The sequence below is a fragment of the Chelonia mydas genome, chromosome 2, assembly GCF_015237465.2.
Source record: "Chelonia mydas isolate rCheMyd1 chromosome 2, rCheMyd1.pri.v2, whole genome shotgun sequence".
Lineage (NCBI taxonomy): Eukaryota > Metazoa > Chordata > Testudines > Cheloniidae > Chelonia > Chelonia mydas.
Window position 1 is genome coordinate 128,669,513 of NC_057850.1, and position 23,287 is coordinate 128,692,799.

General features: G+C 41.4%; 1 protein-coding gene across 4 annotated transcripts in view; it reads left to right on the forward strand.

Moving 5' to 3' along the window:
- The window catches only part of CDH18 (cadherin 18), an 840,354-nt gene that overhangs the window by 142,683 nt on the left and 674,384 nt on the right, over nt 1-23,287 (forward strand). The gene's annotated exons all lie outside the window — the stretch shown is intronic.

A 23,287-nucleotide genomic window follows, 5' to 3' on the forward strand; every position in this document is an offset into this window, starting at 1 on the left:
ACAAACATTTTAGCTTTGATTTATTATGTTTGCATTTACTGGAAATAGTTGGGTCATTATGGAACATCTCAGCAGTATGTGAATAGATGAAAGTGGTGGGAGGTGGAAGATCCCTGCTTCCAAATCAATCCTAAACTGCACTGCAAAAAGGCATTATGACACTTCATGGGTTACCAGGGGTGTATCACCACCACCATGAGAGTGAGAGAGACTTATTGGTGTCCACTGGGGGAAATCTCTCATTCTTATTTCAGCACGTGAGAGCCTTATTGGTGCCTACTGAGGGAAATCCTCATAACTGACAGCGTAAGTGCTCTGCTCTAGGCTCTACAAACAACGCTCTTTTCCTCTGCAGGCTAGCCCCTAGCATACCCATCCTTGCTTCTTTTGAGTGCCCAATCCCTTATCTTCTGGACAGTCCCAGTATACACTGATCTGCTGCCTTCAGAGAAGCAGTGCACACTGGTTCTCCCCTCAGTTCAACAGTGTGTTTAGTGCAAGGCCCTTGGTTGTTCCTATAGTAAAACCAAATATAAATTTATTTAACACAGCTCAAGAGAGATCCAAAATAGTAGCAAGTAAACGGAAACTCCAGATTACAGATAGAAGAAAAATATAAAATGCCTTCTAGAGCCTATACTTATTACTTCATAAGAACAGCCATACTGGATCAGACTAAAGGTCCATCTAGACCAGTATCCTGTCTTCCAACAGTGGCCAATGCCAGGTGCCCCAGAGGGAATGAACAGAACAGGTAATCATCAAGTGATCCATCCTCTGTCACCCATTCCCAGCTTCTGACAAACAGAGGCTAGGGACACCATACCTCCTCATCCTGGCTAATAGCCATTGATGGACCTATCCTCTATGAATTTATCTAGCTCTTTTTTTAACCCTGTCTAACTTCCCTGTCTAATAATATATTTCTCACCCAATGGTCAGTCTTTACAGTGCTTATCTAATCCAAGGAGCTGGACCCACTTCTCATGAGACACATGCTGCCCAAGTGTTGCCTCTATAACGGATAGCATCTTTGTGCCTTTTCTTCTTCCCCTATGCAGATGTTTTGTCTCTCTTCATAATAGTAATCAGGGTGTTTCATTAACTTTAGCTCAGCTGTGGGGTCCTCTATTCAGAGTCTTTTTTTGGGCTTCCTTTGTCTTTGTAAAAGCTCAGGCCTGCATCTGCTCCAGACTGTCAACACCAAAAGATGTTGATTGGTCTCACTCTTGATTGAGATAGCTCTGAGGCCCACCCTGCCTCAGGTGACTTACTTCATCTCTAACAAGTGTGGAACATAATATCCTACATTTTACATATATTCACCCCACCCCCGCCTTTGGCAAAATATTGAGAAGCTGATCAGACATAGGTGTAATATGCCTGGGTCACAGGCGTGTAGCAGTGAGTGCATGGTTTCTACAAGCCCAGAAGATCTAGTAGGCATTCCTTATGCCTTCCAATACTGCTCCTGGTGTAAGGCAGCTCTGCACTGCTCTTAGTACATAGCCTCAGAGACTATTGAGCCCAGAATCAATGCCTTCCTTTCTATTTCATATGCTGCCTATTCTCCCTTCCAGTCCCCCCCCCCCCTCACTCATTTTTAATAGGTGTATTTCTCACTTTGTGGAACTGAAAAAAATATCAAAAAAATTCAAATCCTAATAAAGTCAACAACCAGGGTGGTGTCTGACCTCCGAATCACTATGTTTTATTACTAGGGAACTCAAGTATTTTGTACTGGCAAAAAAAGGGCCCATAACACTTAATGAAAATGAAGCTATGCTCTTTCCTTCCCATATAAGAAGAATGAATGCCCTCTTTTCTGACTAAAAGCTCTAACTGGCAGTGAATTCCAACCCAGTGATTTTTAAACACAATTTGAATCTGGCAGAAAGTTAATATAGCTTTAAAATTCAGAACGTATCTGGCATCTTTCACCCCAGTTCATACTAGTCTTTAAGCTGTAAAGCTTTTGATCATTGGCAGGCTTGGCGCTTGTCACATCATTAGAATATTTCAGATGCTAACTAGTACAGCTGTAATGACTTTAGGGAGAGGTGTGGGTAACTAAAATTATAGGGTGTTTTATAGACCTGGTCAAAACCTGAAATTTCCATTCCATTTTGAAATACACTTTCGTTTCAATTTGAAACAAAAAAAAATATTTCCGATACAATTAAGTTTTTGAAAATAGTTTTGGGACAAAAAAAAGTGTTCCATTTCAATTAAATCAAAACATGTAATTCTTTAAAAAGTCAAAATCAGAATGAATTATATAATTTCATTCTAATATAAAAGAAACTAATTTATGAATCAACTTAATTTTGAAATGAAAAATCAAAATGATCTATTTTTACCAGAACACTTTTTTTTCCATTTTTCCCAAAAACAAGACTTCATCAAAATTTATACTTTCTTGTGGAAAGTTAATAGAACTTCGTTTATGCCGAATGGGGCTCTGTATATGCATAGGAGTCTGCATATGTGGAATAACTTGAAGGCTGGAGGCCTTAATATTTTTCAGACAGCATCCCTATTAAGAATAATTTTGTTTATTCTGTCTTGATTAAACAGAAATCATTGACACCCACTCTCATTTGTTTAGCTTGCAAGTAGAAATCCCAGTGGGTTAGTGCCCTCCCAATTATGTGGAGTATCCTGTACTTTCAATTAGTGTTGCGTAGGTTTGCAAAATCCTAATCTCAGGGGGATCCTGAAGGGTGCCATTTCTGACTGGGGGTGGGGGAGGCAATTTAACTGTGATTCCAGAGGCTACTTGGGCACCTGAAAACTCTTGGGTTTTTTTGTTTGTTTGTTTGTTTTTCAGATAATAATCTAGATACAGTGCTCCTGTCAGATAATAATTTCTAATTCCTACATAAAGAAATAGAATTAAATAAATATTAGACCCACGCAGCTCTAATACTAACATGTTCTGACACGTGTCAATTCACTGAAGGGACTGGTTAGGTTTAAAATTGTAATGTATATTCTTACTTTGTTACTAACTCTTGACTACAACAATTGAAACAATTGTAGAAAAATCTAGATTACTTTCTATCACTTTTTTTGCTGTTCTTCAAGCCTGGAATAGAACATTTAATTTTTGGAAACATCCTATTAGGGCAAGACCTTGTGAGTTTATACTGCACCTGCCTGGGGCTCTAGGGATAGTAGTAGTTACCCCACTACAAATAACAGACTAGAAACTGACTTTAAACAGGAGTTAAACTGACACTGTCAAGTCACTTACAGTATTGCCACCCCCAAATGTTAAAAAATCATGAATCAGGCTCACCAAAAATCATGATTGGGTTTAAAATAATGAGATTATGTAAAAATAATAGATTTGGTGTACTTTTTATTTACATTCTGCTTTTTGAGCCTTTAGGGTGTACTAGGGTCACATTGTGAAGCTTTCCCCATAGCCACAAGGGACAGAAAGTTCATTTTTCTTTAAGAATGAAGGCTGATATCATCATATATCACTTGACTGCAGGAACTGGGACTTTAAGGAAAAAAATAATTATCATGAGTCCCATGACAAAATCATGAGAGTTGGCAAAGGCTATTTTCTTTCCAGAAGGGTCTTAAACACAACACTAGAGTAACTGAGTTGCAGCTTTCACAGGAGAATATTTTAAACCAAACGCCAAGAAAATTCCACATTTTAAAGTTGAGAAAAAAAAATGAGATTTCTGAGGTATATCAGAAGGAAAGGAAAACAAACAGGCACAGGAGCTCTGGGAAGTTCCTCCTCTTGAAAGAAAGTTTGAGGATCAAATCTTCTAGTCCTTAATCAAATAAAACTTCTATCTCCATCAGCGCCTAGACTCATAGATATTAACATGTGCTTAATAACTATACTCTTCATACTTAAATATCTGAGCCATCTTAACCAGAGTTACTCATTTTACATGCATTGGCTCAGGGATTACATTTTCTGGCATATGCTGAACAGTACTGAGCACACAGATGGCGCCCTGTGAATAGTACAAATCATGACAATCATCGACTCTGTCAATGCAGTTTCTGATCTTTGTTCTGGAATTGCCATGAATACAGCTGAAACCCTAAGAATTTGAGGTATAATCACATCTGATACTCATATGACACTTTCTCATTCCTTCCTTTTCTCAGACTCAGAACAAAAAAATGACAAAACAAAATGTTTTTCAGTTAAAATCTGAAATTGCACATCAGGCATTGCTGTACAACCCAGCGCAGGGCAGAACCTGCCACCCATTAACAGTTAAGTGCTCTTCTCTCATCTGACTCTAATTTTCTTTCTTTCTTTCTTCATCCTTCTTGACTTCTGTGCTGCTTTTCATACTGTCAACCATGACAACCTTCCCAATCTCCTGGGACCAACTGTTGGAGACTCAGGGATCTGGCCGCCTTGGTTTTCCTCCCATCTGAGTCCTCTTTTTTGCAACATGCAGCAGAGAGCAAAAGGCTGGTCCACTGGATAGGGAGCTAGCCCTGAGTGGGAGACCTGGGTTCTACTTCCCCTGCGCATGGACTTCCTGTATGACCTCAGCTCAGTGATATAGGGACAGAGTTTCAAAGATTTTTAGGCACCCAAAGATGCAGCTAGGCATCTAGTGGGGTTTACAAAGCACCTAACCTTCTAAGTGCTTTTGAAAATCCCACTAGGTGCCTAAATACCTTTGAAAATCTGGCCTTCAGTCTGTGTGTCCCTCAGTGCCCCATCTGTACAATGGGGATAACAGCACTGCTCTACTTCAGGAGGGGCTGTGATATGAGGTGCTCAGATATTATGATGATGGGGCAACATAAGTACTGCAGGTAGAGTGGGAATTTCCCTATACCACTGCTATTCCTTTCCTGGCCCCTTCTTTTCACCTACCCCATTCACATCTCGCTCTTTTCTGAATGTAACCTTCGCTCAGAGGGTTTAGTTGTATTTCTTCAACAGCTTCTCCCCCCTGCAGAGGGATTCCTATTTTACGGGTTCATCTAACAATTTCCAGATCCTCAATTTAATTATCAGCCCTTGCTTATCTGAATCACCCTGCCTCTGTTTGTAAACAAAAAACTGACTCCCTGCTCCAGGGGCACAACCTGGGAGCAGCACCTCTCTGCAGAACTCACATTCCGTACTAATTCTGTGCAGTTAAGACCTCCTTCTGGGAACACACATCCTGTGTGAAACTCAGTAGGTGGCTGGAGCCGCCCCTCCCCCCACAATTGGTGCCCTGTATCTTAGAACTGCAATAACTGTGGGTTGCGGAAATTCAGTCTGGAGCCACAGGGAGATTAAAAATTTTATACATACGCACATCACTGGCCCCAGGATATGATAGCATTCACCTATGCGCCTCACACCATTTTGGTCCTAAACAGTGTTTAAAAAAGAGAAGAAAGTAGTTTGTGTTCTTCAGGCTGGCTGGTTTCTTGTTCATTCAGCCAGCAAGATGGAGAGGCATATTTCATAGGTTCTGCTGGCTCTCTACAGCCTTTCACATTTTGTGCAACTAGGAAATATATTTAATCTCTATTTTAATACAGCTTTCAAAAATAGACAACAAAACTGTAAAGTAAGCCTAACAAGTTCATATTCAATTTAGACATAATGAATAACTTATTTACATAAATAGCAATCAATTACTACATGTACACTAATTTTTCAATTAGCTCCCTGCTGGGAACATTTGATTGATTTATTTATTTTTGGTGGCAAGTGAAAGCGAATTGATGCAGAAATTACTGGATAAAATGTTATGGGGTGTTATGTAGAAGATTGAACCAGGTGAGCACAGCATCCCTTCTGGCTTTAAAATCTATTCAATATTGTATTAATACTTCACTACAGGCACATGTATTTTGAAAGTATCTGCAGTATGTGCAGTCTTCTGAGCCACACATGCTGCAGAAGGCTGGGGTTGTTAAATGTGTTGGGATGTATTGCACAATTTTTAAATATGGTGAGCAAATTGCAAACACTGCAGATAAGACCAGCAAAAAACATGGGTCACAATGAAATATGAAGAACGCCATTTACTTTCTACAGTACTAACTAGCAAGGTGTATGGTCAAAAATGAACATAAATGGACAATTTAGAGAAACTGGCACTAGACAAGCAACAGGATGCATTGCATGCAATTGGGTACCATTGTCATCCCCACTCTACTCCTGGTCATATATGCAGAGTATGTCTCATATTACTTCAAGCAACATCACAACTTAGATCTCCAGCCGTAATAAATGAGGTTGATAAACTGGGACAGCTATATAGGGATGTACCTACGCAATCATTTAATCCCCATAAGGTCAACAACAAATGAAAAAGTGTAACCCTTACAAGTATTGACACAATTGATTTGTCATGTCTATAATGATTATTATGAATAATCAGTCACAGATTCTTTCCCAAAATGGGCTACACATGAGATTCCCTTAGGAATCCCCATTTTTCTTTCAGGGACTGAAGTGATTGGTGGTAGAGTAGTACAGATTCAATACTAACCTTACAAAGAAACCTGATAATTGTACTACCTATAAACACTAACTGGCATAAAAAAACGTTTCCAACCAAATAGCCTGTATACCCAGTAGGGCCAGGGTAATAAACACATTTCATATTTGCACTATAAAAGATGATGATGAAGAAGAAGAAATAGGGATGTAAATTAGCAAGTGGAAAACCTCAGAAGGCCACAGATCCATCTGGTGCTAATCCAGAGCCAGAGAGAACCCGAGGAAAGGGAACTAGGCATGAGGCCTTATACACTACATTATGCAGAAGTTACAGATGTATGCCCATATTTATTCTGATATCCCAATTATCAATGTTAGTGCTTGCTCCCCTCCATCTATGGCATTCTGGGAGTCCCTAATTAACCCTAATCACTAATATTAACCGTTGGCATCAATCCTTTCTCAATTATTTCCTAACAATTCCGATGTGTCAGTGTGATCTATCTACTTACCTACCGCTTGCCAAGTGATTCTGTAAGTATGGAGTTTTGGTCTTGTGGTGTACTGTCCCTTTGTGGTCTCCTGTTTATCCTCTTGAATGAGAGTGCAAACATATGAGCAAGGGTTATATTCCTTTGGGCCTATACTACTATAACTAAAGCCTTAGCCTAACTACTTCTAATAAGTTTCCTGCTAATACAGCAAATCATTAATATAGCTACCCTGATAACCCAGTTACTTATGTTCACCTACTTGCCCCCATTCCTGTTTCAAACCAATAAGAAACACAGCAAGATCCGTCACATACCTATGATAATATCATTATCCTCATTGCAACAACTAATGCAGAGGAAGCAGGGGAAAGGTCATAGGTCAACGAAAGGCAAATAGGAAACTAAGCCCCTTGTTTGCTGTGAGGAACTGAAGTGGCAGAAGATGACAACTTAAAATGGCCCTCCCTCCCCATCATCCCAATGACATACTATTATACTCAGTGACACCATGTGGTACAACATGATTGTGACCTCTTTCCAATGATGGATACAGGGTTAGTAGGTGGTTTTGGTTCTTTGGTTTCTTTGATGACTGGCATTGCTCTGAGAACTACTCTGAAAGTAGCCTTTTTAGATTATCTGAATTTTCTCTGTGTGGGTTATGAGTTCACTGTGTGCCCATCACCTGCTCTCTCCCGCCTCTCAGCATACTGAGTAAAACACCAGTCTGTATTGTACCTACAGTTCAACTCTGATTGCTAGGAGAGTGACAGCCACAGCAAACTGCCTCCTAGTTACAGTGCACTGCTTGGTTACTGCACTCATCTGACATGCCACTGGACAGTATGCCCGAGTCTTATCCTTCCATGTGCCCCCACTCGTCTCATTTTCTTTGCTGAGCCTAATCATGCCCTACCTCAGTGAGACTTCACCTGGACATTTGCCAGTTTGCTGTATTCCAGATCATTGTGTAGGCGTCCTGTACTTCCACACAGCCTGCAGCATAACTTTGACTGTGCATGTACATGTACCAGTACTATGGAGTGCTATGAGCCAGTGCTCTGCTGCAGTGATTAGATCTGCCAGCCAGTCCCTATTTCCTCTGCCACTACGCTGTCTTGAAGGGGATCCTTTCAAATTGTTACACTCCTTCCCTGACTAATTTCTCATTTGGGCAATAGTTCCTTATCGTTACTATTACATGCATAGCACACTGCTTACAGTGCCAGAGTAACACTGCAATTTTGGCTTTGCTATCATAGCAGTTGTGGTGTATTGTAACGTGGTGGGGTTCACTTGGTTATTTTGGTCTTACCTTGCTGTTTTCTTGTTTCTTGGCTTCATGCCACAAAACCAGCAGACAATATAGCCTAGAATATATAAATTGAACCAAAATCAGTCCTGCTATAATTGGTGGCAACTTGGTCTCAATCAGTGGTTCTTATACTTATTTGATCGGGCCCCTCTCATTTCATGTATTCCCCCCTCCTCAAGTACGTGTACCACCCCCCAGCTCTGAAGGCAGAGCGGGGAGCAGCGGGTGCTGGCCAGGCCCCCAGCTCCAAAGGCAGCGACATGCTAGCAGCACCACAGAAGGGTGGCAATGTGAATATTTGTCAATATCACTTTCCACCGCAGACTTAGTGCCCCCTTGTCACCCTTACTTCTGAGCTGCTGTTGCAACCCTGGGGCTGACAGCCAGAGCCCTGCCACCTCCAGGTGAGGGACTGGGGTGGGGGGAAGGAGAGAACAAGCCTGGGTGGCCGGGCTCCTGCTGTTCCCTTTATCCCTACCTCCTAGACATGAATGGCACTTCTGCTTAAGCCCCAGCCACCCTAGGCTGACAGCCAAAGCTCTTAAAAAAAAAAAGCAAAACAAAACAAAAACACAAACCACACACACACCCGCTTTGCTTTTCTTGATATATTCCTGTGCTTCAACTGGGAGGCCTGCCCCATAGTTTGGGAACTGCTGGTCTGAATCAATGGAGCTTTATCTGCTTACCCCAGGTATTAATCTGGGACATTGAAATCAGTTCGTCAGCTTGTGCTACAATAATCTTAATGCTTCCGACAGGTGTGTTTGAATACAAACAATCCAGCTTTGGCATTCTGTCTCCTAAATAGTGTAGCCTTCTAAAAAAGGCCAAATTTTTTTATATTTTAGAGAGTGCCTGTGTTGTGAAACTGTTTGAGGAAGTATGGAGATAAGCTAGGGAGATGACCATTTCAGACTCCTTTAATAATTCTTACCCATCTGACTGAACTGCTCTGAGCAGAATAGATAAATTGTGTATACTGAGGGTTTTCCCTAATGTCATTCCTATGAACCTATTGAGTCTACATAAGACAGACAAAAGGCCTAAAGAAAGTCAATAGATATACAGCAGGGAGAAGTTTAGCCCCAAATGATGTGCCACAGTGTGGAAACCAAGATAATTGAACAGCTGACTGTGAGGAAGCAATTTTCCTTTGGAAAGTACAAAGTCTCTGTAGTTCTAAAAGTAAATTTAAGTTGGTGAGAGCCCTCACGAATGAAAATGTGTGTCTTATAGAAGTCCTAGCAACATTAATTCTTTAATCGTAGAATGACTGTATTCAAAAGGTGTTAGTATAAATGTGCACTATGTACTAGGACTCTGATCTAGCAATCAGATCTTTACAGCTGGAGTCCTGTGCCCATGCAAAGATGTATTCATTTCAATGGGGCTCTACATAGATGCAGAGGGCCCATCTGCTAAAATCTGATTGCAGGATTGGGGCCTAATCAATGAGTGGACATCTGTTAAAAACAACTATTTAGTATATAATTAAGCTTCAGTAGATATGTTTTTGATGAGTCACCAAATGTTAACTCCTACCCCCAACATATAAGAGCAGTATCAGCTAGAAATTTCAGGTGGTATATCGTGTACTTTGTAAACTTCTACGAAGCACTCAGCCAGATAGCTCTGCAGTTCCATAGATATCCTGTCAGATGCTGCCAAAATCCAGCAAATTTGCAAAAACCCTACAAACTCCCAGAAACCTCACTGTTGGAATCCACTGTTGTTCAGCAGATGATCCTGCAGAGACATGATTAAATGTATTATATAAAATATATTGATTTTACTGACAATAGAAATGCTGAGCCACTAGAAATGCCATTACCATTAGAAATGCTAATCCCGAGTGTAACTCCAATGAGCAGAATGGAATTGCACTAGGGATGATTATGATGCTCCTGGATTCTTCATGCCAGGCCTTCCTTATTCTTTACTTTTTTTTTTTTAAGACCTGTGCATCTCATAATATATTGGCAATTAAAAAGAGGAAAAGGGGAATTTCCTTCATGGTTTCAAAGTAAATCTATATTTCATCTCATCAGTTCATGTTACAAGCCAATAGAGACAGAAGCATACATGTAACCAAATATTACATAGTCTAGTTCCAGTTTTTTCTGCAAATATCAAGGGTGATAGCTGTGAAACATGCATTGACTTTTTTATCTAGATGCTAGATAAAATCCAATGGATTTTATACTTTGACAGTCGGCAACTTTTTCCTGTGCCAAATGATGAAAGGAAAATTAAAGTTTGATTCCTTTAGTGTTTAGAGATTTCAGACAATTGTGCAAAAGTGCATGCTCTGTGCCAGCTACATAATAACTGAATTTACATACCACCTGCTCCTCATCCCAGTGCAGATACTGGGGAGGAACAACTGTCTGTGTAATGTTGAGAGAATATTTTTATTTTATTGTTTTCTACTTCCTCTAATGAAACAAAGAGGCATTATTACAACATGAAAAATGCCCTTGTAGATGTATACAGATGGGTGATATGTCTGGTAATATACATCATAGTACTATAGGCAGAATGGCAATGGAGTTGAAGCTTTCTTAGTTTTTATTAATCAGTGTTTCCATGTACTTTCTAATAATGTATATCTATAACACAGCTAGTTTAATGATCCCTGCTGGGGGGTTTTCCCCTCCCATAGAAAATATTTATATTAAGAGGGTGAAGGATAAGAAGTGTTCTGTATTTTATTTCTTCCTCCCTGCTCATGAAGTAGCTTTCATGATACCGCATCACAAATCTGTCTTTCTGTTCTTTGCAAAGAAGAAAAACTGAAAGAACAGATATAACTTAGATAATTTTTTCACTTCAAGGTCCAAGAGACACAAACAAGGTTTTCATCTCAAGGCCAAAATACCAAAAACATCAAGACACTTGATCACGGCCTTGGGTAGGCCAAGAGACTACATACACTTGATCTTAGCTCATAGAGTTGAGAAGCGAATGTTCCCCACAGCACCATGCACAAAAGCAACAACCAACCCTCAGCATCTGTCTATGCTCACACCTCTCAGACCCAAAGCACAATAATATGTCAGAGAATATTTCCCAGATCTGAAGAAGAGCTTTGTGTAAACTCAAAAGCTTGTCTCTCTCACCAAGAGAAGTTGGTCCAATAAAAGATATTACCTTATTGTGACATACCAGGGTACAATCCAGATTCATGAGCACCTGTGTCACTCCTGCCCTGCCACCTTGGGTGCCTTTACAGTGCTTAGCTCTCACCTAGGATTTAGAACCACAGTTGCCAACTTTCACGTGATAAATAAGCACCCCAACTTTCACAATAAGCCAAACATCAACCTAATCCCATTTCAAAACAAGGTCAAAACAAGCCAATCCCTAAGAACCCCAACACTCTATGTGACTAGATTCCCCTGGCATGCACTCTGGGACTGTGGTGGGCCCACTGTGTACCCCTGACTCTTCCCCCTCCCTTGCCCCTACTTGCCCCTTGCCCACACTTGCTGGGAGCCGATCAAAAAGAAAGAAGCAACAAGCTACAAGCCAAAAACTAGCTAACAAGCAACTCACAAGCCAATTAAGTCAAAAACAAGCCCAATTTCTGAGGGTTTGGCATGTTTGGTTGAAACATGTGTTAATAACACCATACAGGGAATCTTATAACTTTACATACAACTTTTCCACACACATTTTATCAGGACAATACTGACCAGCAAATTATAAGTTTTCAGATGATACTTTGCAAGGCATACTTTGTACAAAGATCATTACAGTAGTGTGTAGGGTGCGAATACAAGGGTGTATTCAAAAGCTTGTCTCTTTCATCAATAAAGGTTGGTCCAATAAATGATATTACCTCAGCTGCCTTGTCTCTCTAATATCCTGGTACCAACATGGCTACAACAATACTGCATACAGTAATATGTCATGTCAGATATGAAAGTTTGATTAATAGATAGGCTACAGCTTCCATTTGCATGCTAATGCTTACAGCAAAAGAACTACATTATGGTTACATAGTGAAGCTGAACTGATTCTTACAGATTAGCTGCTAATGTGTATGTTGTCAAACAGGTTTTTTGTTGTTGTTGTCAGGGAAAGCCATTTTAATGCACCTTAACTCTATGAATGTTCCTTATTTTAGAAATGGTTAACACCTAGGAACAGCAACTTCTTGTTTCTTGGAGTCAAGAAGAGGGATCAATGATGCATATATGTTGTTAGCGGTGGGGCAGGGAAGGAAGAAGGAGGGAAGAGCTTGGTTGTACCAGAAACACTGGGGGCAAGATAAAGTTCTAGAAGGAACAGACATGCAGGAAAAGTATTAGAACATGTAGCGATCTGGGATGAGGCTGATGGGGGAAAATGGGTGGAAGAAGGCAGTGAGGAGAACGAAAGAGGTGTGATAAGTATGGCCTGACTTTTAGTGGACATGGAGAACAATTGATCACCAGCAGCTGCGTAGCCAGGTGGAGAGAACAGGGGGAGCAATCCAAAAAAATTGCGCCATCCGCTGCGGCGCTTTTACTCACCCGGCAGCCCTCCAGCAGCCGGCCCTCACTTGCTCCGGGTGTCTTTGGTGGCACTGAAGGTCCTGCTGCCGAGGTGAGTAAAAGTGCCGCAGCGGGTGGCACCAATTTTTTTGGATCGCTCCCACTGTTACCTCAACAAAGGAAAATTTAAAGGGTGCCAAGCGCTGCCCCGCTCCCCCCCTAGTTACACTACTGGTCACCAGCCACTTTATAACATCCCTTAACATATTTGAAGACTGTTATCAGATCCTCCCTCAATCTTCTGTCCTCAAGACCAAACCTGTCCAATTTAAAAAAAAAAAACAAAAAACATTCCCTCATATGCCAGGATTTTTGTTTCTCTCTTCTGTACTCTCTACCATTTGCCACATGTTTCTTAAAGTATGGCACCAAAAACTGGACACAGTACTCTAGCTGAGGCCTCACCCGTGTCACGTAGAGTGGGATAATTACATTTTTTGTCCCACATGATATTCCTTTTAATACATCCCAGAATTATATTTGCCTTTTTTTCGACTGAATCGGGTTGGCTCATATTCAATTTGTGGTCCACTATAAATACCAAAGCCTCTTCTGCAGTACTACCACATCACCAATTATTCCCCATTTTGTATTTGGGTATTTGATTTTTCCTTCCTAAGTATAGTTCTTTGCAGTTGTCTTTACTGATTTTTTTCTTGTTGATTTCAGACCAATTCTCTAATTTGTCAAGGTTGTTTGGAATTAGAATTCTGAGCTCCAAAGTGCTTGTAACTCTTCCCAGCTTGATGTCATCCACAGATTTTAAGAATACTCTCCACTCCATCATCCGAGTCATTAATGAAAATACTGTCTACTACCAGACCAAGGACAGATCTCCTGAAACCTCACTTGATACATTCTCCAAGTTTGATAGCAAATCATTGATAACTATCGGTTGGGTACATCAACACTCCAGTTGGGATATATGATTCCCAGCTCACTTAGGCAGACTTGCACTAACTCAGCTTGAGCTAGCGTGCAAAAAATAGCAGTGTGAACACTGTAGCACTTCCAGTGGCTCAAATCATTGCAGCACCGCCAGTGGCCAGTGCCTGAATCAAAGCCCACCCAATTCTCTGGGTCTATGCTCTAGTGGCTACCCTGAGCTGTCACCAGTGCCTCAACATTCATACTACTATTTTTAACATCCTAGCTCAAGCTGAGCCACTCTGAGTCATAGAATAGAATATCCAGGTTGGAAGGGACCTCAGGAGGTCATCTAGTCCAACCTCCTGCTTAAAGCAGGACCAATTTCCAATTTTTGCCCCAGATCCCTAAATGACCCCCTCAAGGATTAAACTCACAACCCTGGGTTTAGCAGGCCAATGCTCAAACCACTGAGCTATCCCTCCCCACTGAGTCTGTCAACCCATGCTGGTAATTGCACTTCCCAGCTATAGTGTACACATACCTTTTGAGTACATTTTTTCAGCCAGTTGTGCACCCACCTTATAGTAATTTAATCTAGATTGCATTTCCCTAGTTTACTTATCAAACTGTTAAGTGGGACAGCATTAAAAGCTTTACTCAAAATCAAGATAAATCGTATCTACTGCTTCACCCCTCCATCATCCACAAGGCCAATAACCAGTAATTTGTGAGCACATGCCTAATACTTCCTTGTATATAGTAGTTGGAAATCATGTATGCATTCATCTGTACATTGAAAATCTTGTCCATGTTGTCCAATTTTTAAAGAATTCAAACACACACTTTTTGTGCACACTTCTGAGTATAAACCATGAGATTAAAAAAAAAGCTTTGGGTGAGCAAACTACATCCATATGAATAGTCTTGATATGCTAAGTAACAATCCATAATGAATCTTTTTGTTGCTTTTTCCATGCAATTTATTTTGTTCAGCCTTACAGCCATAGATTTACCTCCTAGTGGTTCTTCATGGTACCATTAGCAACAAGCATACTTCTTTAAAGGGGTTTTCTTGCAAATGTCTATGTGTTTGCAAAGGAAAGTTCTAAACGGATAATGGACTTGACTTTTGATGATCACTTTAGATTTTATATCAGTTTCAGAGCATAGCTATATTAGTTGATATAAAAAGCATTGCTACTTAATATTCATTGTTTTCATACAGTGAGTGCTCAAAGAAAATTCACTCAGCAATATCTTCTATATCAGCATAATTATCAATAGTGCAAAGTCACTTTAAGGTTCACCTGAATTTTTCCCATCCCTTCACTCCTCAGGAGATCCAGCTGCCTGGTATCGTGGGAGCTGGAAGGTCACTGCTAATTAATTATTGTGCTTATGAGATTCCTGCTGACTCAGGGTAGGACTTTTCCTATAAATATGTGAATTCAGCAGTCTTCAAAAGTTAAACTTTCATCTTGTTATCACTACATTGACCATGCACAGCTAGGTTAGGGGGCAATATGCAAAAGGGATTTTTTCAATTTTATCAATTGTTTTCCTTTGGAGAAGGCATCTGTTGAACATACTGGCTCATTAGATTGATGCATTATTAGTATCTACAGTTAAGAGTCATTCTCTCGGTGTATCAAAATGAAAGAAACCTTCAGACTCAAGGAAGTCAGATGCAGCATATAATTCATCCTAAATAATGGTACCAGGCATATAATTAGGCAGCTGTTCAGCAAGTGGCAAACACTAGAATACATATTTTGAATCAGAGCTGAAGTTTGAGTGTGGGGGTAGGTAGTTTGACTAAGCACTTGAACACTCATGAGAGAGAAAGTTAGAATGGCCTAGAGTTTCAGACTAGGCTTTAAAATTCATTATGCCAGTTTGGAATGAAGAATTAGTGTCCAAAGTGGGGAGCAGGCCTATAATAGGGAATAGCTCAAATTTCAAATATACGGTCCAAATGGATCCAAACAAGACGCTCTTGTTTTGGTTCCAGGTCTGATTCAAAACCAGGACGTAATGTCAGGTTCTAATTTGAAAGCAGCCAAAAATCTTTCAAGAACAGCCATGTTTTTTTCAGGTTTTCGGTCCAAGATTGGGTAACACCTTCAGGAAACAACTGATCTCATGAACGACTCACCATTCGGTAGGGTGGAAATTTCACAAGATCAACAGATTTTACTACATTGTCACTGTCAAGGCCAGTCTCACAAAAAGAGCATGTGAGATTTTTCCAACACTGAATCTGAGCATAAACTCTACTTTGGATATAGGGACAGATCCAGCCTATTAAAGTGAAAGAGTTTTTACCATTAGCTTTAAATGGTGTAAAAGAAGAGGAAGACAGCAAAGGATACCAGAAACTGGAATCTGCAGTCAGAGTTAAAAACAAAAACAAAAACACCAGGCATAGCAAATTTGCAATCTAACCCCTATTCTGGTTTGGTTTTGGTTCTATGTTTATGAATGAAAAGTATTCACAAGCAAATGTAAGCCCCCCAAAAACTCTCTCTCTCCCTCTCTCCCCTCCCCCCCCCCCATTGCTGAAATGCTTATCATGGATATTATGTTCTATCTTGACAGTTTACAAGATTACTCAACAGGGCAATTTCCCCCCTTGTGACTCTTGGTTTTTTTTATTCCTTCAATCTGAGGATTATTTTGATAAAACCAAGTATATCTACAAGGCAACCCCAGTGTGAAACCATCCTCCATCCTAATCCAGCTGTGCCAGATTGTTGTAATCTAAGGAAACCATTTTACAGTATCTTATTTTCCTCTTGTGGACTGTACATAGCATTCAAGCTACATTTGTATACAATCTTATTTGCAAATTAATTCCAATTAATTTAGGCTTGAATAAAGACTGGGAGTGGATGTGTCATTACACAAAGTAAAACTATTTCCCCTTGTTTATTTCCCCTCCTACTGTTCTTGTAAAGTGCTGGAAATGGCCCACCTTGATCACTACAAAAGGTTCCCCCCCACCCACCCAAACAATCTCCTGCTGGTAATAGCTCACCTTTCCTGATCACTCTTGTTGCAGTCTGTATAGTAAAAAGAAAAGGAGTACTTGTGGCACCTTAGAGACTAACCAATTTATTTGAGCACAAGCTTTCATGAGCTACAGCTCACTTCATCGGATGCATTCAGTGGAAAATACAGTGAGGAGATTTATATACACACAGAACATGAAAAAATGGGTATTTATCATGCACACTGTAAGGAGAGTGATCACTTAAGATGAGCTATTACCAGCGGGGGGGGGGGGACTATTTCCCCTTGTTTATCCCCCCCACCCCCCCCGTTCCTCAGACGTTCTTGTTAACTACTTGAAATGGCCCACCTTGATTATCACTACAAAGGGTTTTCTCCCCCCCCCCCCCCGGTAATAGCTCATCTTAAGTGATCACTCTCCTTACAGTGTGCATGATAAGCACCCATTTTTTCATGTTCTGTGTGTATATAAATCTCCTCACTGTATTTTCCACTGAATGCATCCGATGAAGTGAGCTGTAGCTCATGAAAGCTTGTGCTCAAATAAATTGGTTAGTCTCTAAGGTGCCACAAGTACTCCTTTTCTTTTTGTGAATACAGACTAACACGGCTGCTACTCTGAAACCAGTCTGTATGGTAACACCCATTGTTTCATGTTCTCTGTGTATATATAAAATCTCACCACTATACTTTCCACTGTATGCATCCGATGTAGTGAGCTGTAGCTCATGAAAACTTATGCTCTAATAAATTTGTTAATCTTAGTACAGGCATTCTTTTAAATAAGCACCTGCTGTAATAAAGAGGATTAACAAAGTCTATAGCCCAGTAGTCTGAAGTTAACTGTGGGAGGTGTGCATCTTAACCAATTGTTAGTTGGGTAGCAGAAGGAAGGCCATTTTTGATAAAGGAGCAGAACATATGTTAAACTTTGTAGCATAAAATAAGGGTGAGATGAACTTTTACACATGCTATCTCTACTGCACTCATTGTTATACCTGCATCATTTTGTCAGAGCAGCATGGGACACAATGAAAGCAAAATAAACAGCTTCCAAAAACAATTGATTGCAAAGTAGAACAGGCAGAAACCAGATACTGTCTATTATAAGGAAGCGCTGCTTATGGTTTAAATATTGGTAGATAAGACTATTAAAGAAATTCAAGAAAACATTCTATGACCCAGTCTTGCCCTATGATGGTTACACATGGTAAGAAGAGAAAGGTCACATTCATCAAGAAGAGCTTCTAATTGCCTATATTAGTGTCAACACCTGCTTCCTTTTCTTATTTGGAAGACAGCATTAAGGCATTCATCATCTGTTCCCACTCTGATAAATTGCAACAGCATCTGAAAAAAAGTCTTTCAAGTGTGTATTTCTGATATTACATGGATCTGTAGGAAGTTGATTTTGTTAGATCGTTTTTGTACTGTAAAATGGTAATTGCATTTCCAGCTACAAGGTTCAGCAAAATGCTGCAAAAAAAAAAAAAGCTATCTAACTTATCTGAAGAAAACTCATTGGCTGCTATTATCCACTATGGAATCATAGAATGGTAGGACTGGAAGGGACCTCAGGAGGTCATCTAGTCCAGTCCCAGCACTCATAGCAGCACTAAGTATTATCTAGATCATTCCTGACAGGTGTTTGTCTAAGCTGCTCTTAAAAATCTCCAATGATGGAGATTCAACAATCAGCCTGAGCAATTTATTCCATTGTTTAACCACCCTGACAGAAAGTTTTTCCTAATGTCCAACCTAAACCTCCCTTGTTGCAATTTAAGCCCATTGCTTCTTGTCCTCTCCTCAGAGGTTAAGGAGAACAATTTTTCTCCCTCTTCCTTGTAACAACCTTTTACATACTTGAAAACTGTTATAATGTCCCCTCTAAGTCTTCCCTTCTCCAGACTAAACAACCTGAATCTTCCCTCATAGGTAATGTTTTCTAGACCTTTCAATCATTTTTGTTGCTCTTCTCTGGACTTTCTCCAATTTGTCCATATCTTTCCTGAAAAGTGGTGCTCAGAACTGAATACAAAACTCCAGCTGAGGTGTCATCAGCACAGAGTAGACTGGCAGAATTACTTCTCGTGTCTTCCTTACAACACTCTTGCTAATACATCCCAGAATGATGTTTGCTTTTTTTTTTAAACAATGCTACACTGTTCACTTATATTTAGCTTGTGATCCACTATGACCCCCAGATCCAAACTCTGCAGTGCTCCTTCTTAGGCAGTCATTTCCCATTTTGTATGAGTGCAACTGATTGTTCCTTTCTAAGTGGAGTACTTTGCATTTGTCCTCATTGAATTTCATCCTGTTTTCTTCAGACCATTTCTCCACTTTGTCCAGATCATTTTGAATTTTAACCCTATCCTTTAAAGCTCTTGCAACCCCTCCCAGCTTGGTATCATCCTAAATTTCTTGTAAGCAATGCGGCCGTGTAGCTGCCTATTTAGCAACACGCAGGCACTCAGGGAATCCATCTGGAGACCTGCCATGGCTGGGAGAGGGATTCCCCACCCCCGGCCCCAATCTAGCCCAGCTCCCAACCTGCAACAGGCGATGCAGCCCCCTAGCCCCAGCTATGCTGCAGCTCGGACATGCCGGGGCGCCCCTCCTCTGGCCTGAACCCAGCCGGGGTGGAGCATTGTGGCCCCAGCCCACAGGCGCCAACTTTTGTTGGTGCCGGTGGGTGCTCACACTCCCCAACCCCGCCCCTGGCCCCGCCCAGACTCCACCCCTTCCTGCCCTTATTGGATCCCTCCCCAAATCCCTGCCCTGGCCCCGCCTCTTCCCCAAGCGCGCCGCGTTCCTCCTCGACCCCTCCCTCCCAGACTTGCTGTGCAAAACAGCTGTTTTGCAGTGCAAGCGCTGTGGAGGGTGAGGGGAGAAGCAGGACACGTCGGCCCACTCAGGGGAGGAGGTGGAGGTGGAGCAGAGGTGGAGGTGAGCTGGGGTGGGTGGGCGGGTCAGTGAGCTGCCAGTGGGTGCTCCACACCCACCAATTTTTCCCCATGGGTGCTCCAGCCCCAGAGCATCCACGGAGTCGGCGCCTATGCCCCAGCTGTGGCCCACCTGACTCAGACCTAGCGGCGGCGGCCCTGCCTGAACCCAGCCATGGCCAGGGCAGCCTGACCCAAACCTGGGCAGCCCAGCCCGGCCTGATTGTGGGGCACCCCTCCCTGAACCCAGCCCCAGTCCAAGAGCTGCCATAGCCGAGGGAGAGGTGTCTATACCCCCAAGCCCAGGTGCTGCTGTGGGGAGAGAGAGCTGAGGGGAGTCTTCTCTCCACACTGTAGCCCCGGAGCACCTTTCTGCACCCCAAACCCCTCACCCCCAAGCCTGCATCCCCATCCGGGGCCCTCCCCCCCCACACCCAACCCTGAGCCTCTCATCCCCATCCCCACCCCAGGGCCCACACCCCCAGCCAGAGCCCTCACACCCCTGCACCACTAACCCTCTGCACCAGCCCTGAGCCCCCTCCCACACTCCAAACCCCTCAGCCCTACCCCCACCACATGAATTTTGTTATGTGCACCAATATGGAGGTGATGTGTGACACATCACCTCCATATTGGTGCACATAACAAAATTCATTCTGCACATGGGTGGGAAAAATTAGAGGGAACAATGGAGCTGGGCAATAATTTTCAGGCAAAACTTTTCTCTTGGTGAAAAATACAGATTCAATTAAACTGACTGTGTGTCAATGTAATTAAATTGTTTGCTTAATTCCTCCCCTCCACACACAGAATTGAAAAATTTTGTTTCAAACTTTTTAAAGTGAAACAATTTGAATTCTTGGTTTTAAACAAATTGCATTTTAATATTTCATTTTTTTAAATTTAAAAACATTAATAATGGTCATAATAAAATGAGAACATTCTGAGTTTGACAGACCAAAGCGTTTCATTCAATAAAAAAAAACAAACATTTTTTTAAATCTTTTTGATTTTCCAAAAGTTTTGGAAGTGTTCAATTTTGGCCTGACCCAATAACAGGTTTTCTAACTTTTCAAAGTTACCAATAAACCAAAAAGATCATTTTTCACCCAGCTCTACATATGCTTAATTTCAAGCATGTGAGCATCCCATATAATTCAGTGTGCCCGTTCATATGCTCAAAATTAAGCATGTGCTCAAAATTAAGCATAAGGATCAGGGTATTATTTTTCGTTGTTGTTTCTTTTTAAGGCTAGAGAATACTTAATTTTTTATGTGTGAACATAAATCTCAGATCCTTTATTTACAGCCATGCAAGTAAAATAGAAGGTTTTGCTTTGAAGTTCTCAGGTAAAACAAAACTCAGTGATAGCAAAAGATATAGAGTGAGGGTGATGTCATTAGAATTAAGCTAAATTGATCAAAAGTCCATCAAGTGAGTAGCAGGCGAGGTAGAAAGACTTTCTGGCAAGCAAGAAGATAAGCATAATCACGTCTACATCTAATTAGCTACTTGAGGTTCATACAGAATGTGAAAGGTAACTTAATAGTAACTCTTGAGTAACCTTCAGATCCATAATTAGTATTTTGCAGGCTTTTTAAAAGAGCATACTATAATCCTTAAACCAGAACACCCAAAAGCCTTTCCTCCATATTGCTTAGCTGTTGCTCTCACTTTAACAGAGAGAGTATATTAATGCTAATCATTACTTCACAACCATTCCACTAAATGTGAAATATCGGTACTTTGTGGTTTCTTCTAAATTACCAATAAGAACCTTGACTACTTACAGATGCATGAGGCCTTTATGCTTAAACAGGGATACTGAGTGCATAAAATTGACTATATAGACCAGCAATTCTCATACTGGGGTCCATGGAGCCCTGGAGTTCCGCAAGGGTACTCCAGGGGGTCCACGAGTCATGTCTGGCTCCAGGGGGTCTGCAAGTCATGTCCAGGGCTGCTGGCTCTGCTGATCAACTCCTCCTCCTCCCTCCCAGTGTCTACTGCAAGCCACGGAACAGTTGTTCAGCAGCGTGCAGTAGCCTCTGGGAGGGAGTGGAAGGAGCGGGGATGGGGCATGCTGCGGGGAGGAGGTGGAAAGAGGCAGGGAAGAGAAAGGACAGGGGTGGAGCGGGGGCAGGAAAGGTGAAGTGGGACCTTGGGGGAAGGGGTGGAGTGGGGGTAGGGGCGGGGGCTGAGCAGGGGTTGAGAACCCCCAAGGAAAATTAGAAGCCGGCTTGGGGGTCCGCAAAAAATGTGAAATCACAGTGTGGGTCCTCGGGTTGCTAACGTTTGAGAACAGCTGCCTAGACAAAAGAATGAAAAATGTTCATTAGCCCCTTCCAACCCCTCATACCCAGCCTTTTTTTTTTTTTTTTTAAACCAGAGTTTTCACTTACTATTCAAAACCAGTGAAATAGAACAGGTATAAATCAAAGCCCATTAAAGTCCATGGAAATCTTTCTATCGACTTCAGTGGGCCATTGCACCCTGGATATGGCCCTATTGGGATTATAAAGTGAATTAGCCTTTGAAAAGGACTTTGAAAATTAAGTACTTGTTAAACTTGTATTGACAATTTTAATTTAATTCGAAGTCAGTTACAAAAATTCACAAAATATATAGTAAATATATATACTAAAAATTTGAGCTACTGGAATGCTATTATTTCAGTGAGACCACAGAATTCACAACAGCAAATAAGTTTTCCACCATCCCCCATATAATCCTCCATCTAACACAAGCAGAAGTTAACCACATACCCCCAAAATATAAATATTACAGGCAAAAAAAAAAGCACATCAAAATTACCCCTCCTCCCCAAATCCACACACAATATACGAAAACCCAGTGTCCACTTCTCCCATAATCTGACACATAATATACACAAGAAATCAAAATTGATATTTCTTCTTCTCTTTCCCTTCAAGGTTTGATAGCCCTTCGTCATCATTTACCTTCCCAATGCACATGAACCCTGAGAACCCTTCCTCCTCTTCCACTCCTCTGTAGATCCTTAACTTACTTGCTCTTTTGGAATGGTGGGAGTTTCTGTGAGTTGCTTGCCCAAATAGCTGTCTGAGGATCCCTGTGATTAGTAGAGTACAGGAAGCTGTAGGCATAGTCAGGATTCAGAGTAACAGCCGTGTTAGTCTGTATTCGCAAAAAGAAAAGGAGGACTTGTGGCACCTTAGAGACTAACCAATTTATTTGAGCATGAGCTTTCGTGAGCTACAGCTCACTTCATCGGATGCATACTGTGGAAATTGCAGAAGACATTATATACACAGACACCATGAAACAATACCTCCTCCCACCCCACTCTCCTGCTGGTAATAGCTTATCTAAAGTGATCATCAAGTTGGGCCATTTCCAGCACAAATCCAGGTTTTCTCACCGTCCGCCCCCCCACAGACAAACTCACTCTCTTGCTGGTAATAGCCCATCCAAAGTGACCACTGTCTTCACAATGTGTATGATAATCAAGGTGGGCCATTTCCTGCAGAAATCCAGGTTCTCTCACCCCCACACCCCCCTCCAAAAACCACACACACAAACTCACTCTCCTGCTGGTAATAGCCTATCCAAAGTGACCACTCTCCTTACAACCTGCATGAAAATCAAAGTGGGCCATTTCCAGCACAAATCCAGGTTTTCTCAC